Genomic DNA, 7,233 nt, shown 5'->3' with positions numbered 1-7,233 from the left:
CTAAAAAGAATGGAGCAATAATGATAGTTGGACCGTTAGAAGGCTTTGTAATCCCTTTTTAACCCACCATCTATTTAAATTTGGAACCTCTGAAACATTCCCAGACAGATAGATGATAGTCACATTGGGCAGAATGTAAAATTAGAATTTTGCAGAAACAGATCAGGTACAGAGTTTAAAATCTTACATTTTAAGATCTACCAATTCTGGGCTAGAAGGAACAGGCAGAAAATAGAGGAGAAGCCGTTATAACAAACCAGGGTCAGAAAAAATTAATTAGCATGGTATCTGATTATTAGAGATGTCTGTCAGCCAGGAGTAACAGCAGATTCAAAAGACCAGGCAGACCAAGGTAAAGATGGCAGGATTTAGCAGGTTAGGGTATATATTATATAAAAGGCACTTTCCTTCAAAATGAGTAAAGTACAGAATAAACAGGTTGGTGCTAGTATGAAGGTCAAGAATGACCAGGAGTGGCTCCCTGACATTTGATTGAGGTTTATATGGCACTTCTGCAGGATGGGGTGATGCCATTTCAAGTCTTTAGGAATATTAATATCCTTTTTGAAATAGGAAAAGCAATTGCATAGATATTGTATTTAGTTTTTTTAGGGTCCTGACAACACATGCACACATGTCACAGGATACTTAAAGAGACCTAGCCTCACACCAGAAACTAAAGGGTAAACATGGCCTTTTATTAAAGGGTACAGAGATGACTAAATCTGTATTATTCTTATGCATTAGCTTTACACAGTAACATGTTTTATGTTGTGCAAAATATATCTAAATATGATTGACAGAGGTTTCACTTCCCCCCTTTTTGTCCCATTGGGTACAAAAAAAACCAGCAAGCCAAAGTTCCTCTTTATTATACTTGTGAATTTTTTTTTTCACCTACATAAATATGGTTAAAAGCAGAACTAAATTGTTTTTTAACAATTAGACCACAGTTTATGCTGATTTAAAGGGGTAGCCCCAGAAATGCCTTTTCCTGATTGTGTGACTGGCTCACTGAGTTTCTCAGAAGTTTACACGAAATGCAAGTAAAATATTAAGCATCCCCTGCAATAGGAATTTAATTTTTGGTGTACTACCCCCTAAGGGTTGAATACTTCTAAAGGGATGCAGAGACTGTAGCTTTTGTCTTGAACACAAAAGTCCTGATTTATTTAAGCTCTCAAAGGATGAAGAAGATACACTTTCATCAGTGAAGCTGGGTAATCCAGCAAACCTGGAATGGATTTATTCAAAGTCATTTGCTAAATGTTTTGAATCCTGGACCAGATCAATTTCAGGTTTGCTGGATCACCCAGCTTCACTGATGAAAGTGTATCCCTTCACAGTTCTTGCTCCACTTACCTTTCTTAACTATTAGAAAAGTACTCCCCTAGTTGCTCTCTTTGCTCCTTCAATGACCTTCTAATGACTTCCTCACTCATAACCTTGTCACACACATGGCCCCAAGACTCTTCTAGAGCTGCCCCAACTCTCTGGAATGGTCTTCCTCATCCTATTCGGTTTACTCCTACTTTTTGCTTATTTAAGGGCACTCAAAACCCATTTCTTCAAACTTTGCCTACCCAACTTCTTTTGTCTCTCAAACTGTCACTACTTCCCACCACTCCATATGTGTTACTTCTTCCACCTCCTAGATTGTAAGCATTTCTGGGCAGGGTCCTCTCTTCCTCCTGTATCACTGTCTGTATCTGTTTAATATGCATCCAGTTTGTACACACACTGATTCAATGAAAAGCAGTTTTACCTGTTTCAGCGTTTGAAATTTGTACAAATTTTTATTTTATAAAAAAAGAAAGAAATTTTATATTCCCTAGTATTTATGAAATCATCAAATGGTTGAAGACCAGTCCTGGATCTCAAGATGGTGGATCATTTTATACTGATCTAAAAATTAAAAATGGAATCAATAAATACCTTAACTCCAGCCAATTATCCATTGCTTAATTTCACATAACAGTACACTCTGATGTTTAGTGATTACTCTGAATAGCAGTTGTGCACTTTTAGTTTTCATGCCTGTCATTTGGTCATAAATGACATAATAACTCATTTTGGCAGAAAGGCATTGATGCCATGCACTACCTGAAGGATGTACCACTGTGTCAGCATAGTAAAGTCTTACTGCAGCATCCTTGGATTATGATGGGAATGCTGGGTAGCATTTTCTTTCCAATGAACAAAGGCCACTTACGTTTGAAGACAAGCTGTAGTATTTCAAAGCACCATACATTCCTGGGTGAAAGGATGCTCAATCGACTGTTTGGCCAACAATTTTCTGCGCAAAGTGGGAACTGATTCTACAAATATTCAGAATATTATGCCAGGAAAAAAAAATTCCTGGAAAATATGAAACTTCCCCTTTTTCTTCATCAGGTATTCTTGCTAAAACAGAGTAGAATTGGATGAATGAATGAATCTTTAGCTGCAGGAATCTTTAGCTTTAGATATGTGTTCCCTCCAACTTCAAATTCTGAATTTTATCCTGCAACTTTCAGGAAACATTCTGGCTGTTAATCTTTTCTGGTCCCACAGACCCTAGTTCATCTTACTCTTTCTTATAATGACATAGGAACCATTAAAAAGTTCCAAAAATTCCCCAGTTCTTTTCCCAGGAACAAGTTGTTTACTCCAATCTGGAAGTTGTAGATTGGAGGTTGAATCACAACAATTGTAAAAATGGCCAGTTTGTCTGAGACCCTGCTGCCTTAAAAACCCTGCTTCAAGAATTCTCATGTTACCTACTATGGATTTTGCCAAACAATATTATTGTCTATCATATGATAGATTTTCCAAATAATGTTATACAGATATACTTACCCCAGAATTTGAACAATATATATTGATTGGTTTGGATATACTTATACTTACCTCTTGCTTGCTAATTTAATGATAAACCATTATCCAATGTACCTGTACCTGAAATATCATATATCTCTTATAGAAGTCATTTGGAGCACTTCCAATACCTCAAGAGTACTTCCCTCCTAAGACAAATCATCACAAAGATAAAGTAAGTTTCTGCTAACCAATATACTACCATAACAACATACCCTGTTTCCCCGATGATAAGACACTGTCTTATTTTTTTTGGAAGGCCAAAATATGCTCTAGGGCTTATTTTCAGGGGGATGCCTTATTTACCCATGAAGAAGACTACAGTACACAGTTATTGTTCATGTGCCATTCATGTCCACTTCTGATCAATCTGTGCCAATCATTGTCCCCTTCTGATTAATCTGATCCATTCATTGTCCCCTTCTACTGTAATCAATAATATACCGTACCATTAAATGTCCCATTGTAATTCATCATATACTGTACCATTTAATGTCCCATTCTAAAGCTTATATACAGTAAGTGGTATTGCTCACAGCAAAAGAAACCTGTCTGTGTCTCACTTTTGGATGTTCTGGCCGTGAACAAACTCCTGCAGTCTCCGTTAGGGAGGGATGAGGGAAGCTGCCTGTGTTTGCTTGGGCGGAGTCACGTGCACGCACTGCAGTCCTGTCACTTCCTCTTCATGACGAGGCGCGGCACGCAGCCATGGAGGCAGACGGAGGAACCACACGGAGTCACCCACCGTACCACCCGATTCGGGTAAGCGCAGGTATCGGTGGGTGGCTTATTTGCGGGGGGGGCCTTATTTTACATTTTTCTCTAAAAAGGGGGGGCTGTCTTATTTGATGGCCCTGCCTTATCATCGGGGAAACGGTACTACCACATGTATAACAACATGCCATATATATATTCTTGTCTGTATAAAGCAATAGAAATATGTACAAAGCTAACGAATTACACAAAATCCTACATCTTCTTACTTATCATCCAATCTCTGCTGAATGTAATTATGACTAATACTCTATAAAAATGTATATATGCGATGGAATTTCTACCATGTGAACACCTTGATTATACTTGTTTATACCTTGTATATATCCATTCCTAGAATAAATCCTGAAATTTGTTATTATATTTTCCTTTACAGTTGTTCAGTCTCTGCGCATCCCCTGAAGCCTGTCGGCGAAATGCATCACTATAAAAGACGTTCTTGTATATTCGCTTAGTGATCTCTAATGTCTAAATATCTGGTCTTACATCCCATGTCATTAATGGAAAAGACCAAAACTTAATTAATTGTATAATAAATTTATATATATTGTTATATTTATATATATATATAGTTTACGCACAATATAATTTTGATTTGCCGCACAAAATCCCAGCTTTCTTCCTTTTTTTTATCTTTATCATGTTCCAAATGGGGGGGGGGGGTACTTCTGTAATCTATATAAGGTGAGTTTGATAATATTCTCCAGCTAAATGTCTTTACCTGGTTGGTATAACTTAAGCTTGAAAGGTCCTAGAAAGTTAGGCTCCTGACCCTTGACACTAATAGGTTCCTAAAATCAGACTGGTATTTCAGTATAATCAGGAACAAGACACTTTTAATGAGGAAGAAGTTTTCTCTACTTTTCATGAGCTATACATACAGTGAGGGAAAGAAGTATTTGATCCCCTGCTGATTTTGTGAAATGACCAGTCTATAATTGTAATTTAGATGTAAATGGTGGGGTTTACAGAGGGTGCTCCCAATCTCAGCTCATTACCTGCATACAGGGAAGACTGAAAATCTTGCTGCTTGATAGAGGATCAAATACTTATTTCACTCACATTACAATGCACATCAAGCTCTGACTTTTGAGCACTCGGATTTTGAGGGTTCTTTTGTTGTTCTGTCTCCCACAGCTACAATAAACCTACCATTACAATTATAGATTGGTCATTTCTTTGTCAAAGGCAAACATACAAAATCAGCAGAGCAATCAAATACTTCTTTCCCTCACTGTGTCAAGATCTCTAAAGCATTATTTTACCTTCATATTAGCATTCAGGAAGTCAAAAAGGCTTTTCATTATCCTGGCTGGATCCAGAAAAGGTTGCCCTGCTCCATCTTGCACTATTGACAACTAGAGTTTACAGTTAGTTTATCAGATGTACAGGGCTAATCACAGTCCACCTGCAGCACTGCACCCCCATTCCCTTTCCCAGGGGTGGGATAAGCAAAAGTTTCTCCAGAGGCGATATATAGGTGTTTATATTAGATACTGTTATGTTATACATTTTAAGAGCTGAAATTATGTATATATACTTTGTCACCAAAGACCAAAAAAACTGCTGGGTACCTATAGTATATTATAATATGATATAATATATTCCATTCATGGTGTATTCCACTCAGCACTAAACATTATGCTTTTATATGCACACAGAGAGTGCAACCTGGATGGGAAATACTTAAATTCTTCATTCAGACTTTGCTGTAGTGCACCTGTGAACTGAGAACCCTGCTTCTAGCAACCCCACCAACTGCAGGGTCTTTGATGTCTCTCTCACACAGTGATTGAAATCAAAAAGTCAACATGAAAAAGTTTCGCGCAACCATCAATCAGATTCTTGCAATCTGGAAAATGATTGACATTGCAGAAAGCAGAGGGAGAACAAACTACTGGAAGTGTGCTTACATTGATTCTTTGATAATCTACATGACATCTATTGTAGCTTCAATAGGTTATAAACAAATCAGAATAAGTTTATGTGAATAGTATGACTGCAGATTTTGCTTGAATTCCTAAGTAGATCACTGGTTGCATTCATTCTTTTTAATGTTGCATGGGATATAGTGCATCACTGTTCTTTGATCACTATTAATAATTACTGGTAAAATCGTTGAATCCTTGTGGCTCTTCATGGGTGATCTTTATTAGTGTTCTGATTACAGACCTGCAAGTTCTGTCAATACCAGTGTACATATCTTTACACTTTATCATTTAATACAGATATGTTCATGTTCATCACTAGTGGAGAGTAGAGTCAGTGGTCTCTCATTGGAGGATGGGAAATTTGCATTTGAAACTTTAAGCACCTTCCCGGGACACTGGTACTTTAGAATGGATGCTCTTTAAGAGCCTTTTAAAGCAGTGGTCACCAAACCGTGGTCTGCAAGAAAATTATGGTGGTCCACGTCTCTGGCCAGAACGCTTCCCAGCGGGGTCAAGAGATCAACCCAGCTGGGGGCGCACCAGCCAGAACCGCGGACCATGTCCCCCGTATGAATCGCAGACTCGGGGCGGGGGGCAGGTTATTTCTCTGGGGGAAGTTTCTTTTAGTGACACACGGCTCCCCACGCATGCATGGCCCAGAGTCTATAAATTTAGTGGTCTGTGACATCCAAAGGGGTGGCAACCACCCTTTTAAAGTACTCCTCCATTTATGTGAATAATATAGCAGGTATCACAAACAACAATGACAAGGAAAAGATTTTCAATATGATTGTCTCCTTTGTCATAAAAATCCACACTGCTCATGTGCCAGGCTGGTAATACCAAAAGAGGTTGGGATCATGTCCTTGCATTTTACTTTTGTTTTAGGGAATGTGTAGGGATCTTTACATAAAATAACTAAAACATTACATAAATAAAAAGAAAGAGATTGAATGGGTGGTATATTTGCCCCATTTTTTGCCTTCTAGTCCCCTTAGATAAGCAAGGGACCAGGAATGAAGTTCTGGATCATATAGCAACAAATGTGGTTTGTAAGAAACTTTCAGGGTCCTCTAAATTGAATGAGACAATTGAGAGAGCCTTTTCATTCCACTCTAGAACCTGCTTAAGTAAGAAGCTTCATCAACCAGTCAGGACCTCATGTGCTAAGGGGTTACTGTGCTGACAGGTGAAGCTTTATATATCAGGGGGCACCTTTCTAAAGAAAACTACAAACTTCATGTTTTGGGGCTCCATCAAAAGTGTATTTTATCCTGGTTGGTACTTTGTTTTGCTGAATTAAACTTGCATTTCTGTTACAACTTCTGCCGAAGCGAAGCAAAGCTTTATTTCCTGTATGCTGAGGAAAGCTTATTTTGCGTTTAATAAAAGGCACTATTTTGGACTGTACAGCTGTGTACTGCACTGATCCCATTTCCCCCAAATATCACAACTGGTGTTCTGGTGCAGGCAAGTCAATACAGCAACAAAAAACTGTTTAAAGTTCACTGACTGACATGTAAAGGTCCTGTGCATTTCTTATAAAGCAGTTATTGTGGCAGTTGGAAATGGCCACAATGCAAGCTACAGCAGACTATGGTTGTATAACAGAAATCCAAAGAGGTGCAGCTGATTGCTCTTCAGGAATTCACGGCTGCCCAGGACACTGTCT

This window comes from Pyxicephalus adspersus, chromosome 11 (genome assembly GCF_032062135.1).
Source record: "Pyxicephalus adspersus chromosome 11, UCB_Pads_2.0, whole genome shotgun sequence".
Classification (NCBI taxonomy): domain Eukaryota; kingdom Metazoa; phylum Chordata; class Amphibia; order Anura; family Pyxicephalidae; genus Pyxicephalus; species Pyxicephalus adspersus.
This window is presented reverse-complemented; position numbering follows the sequence as displayed.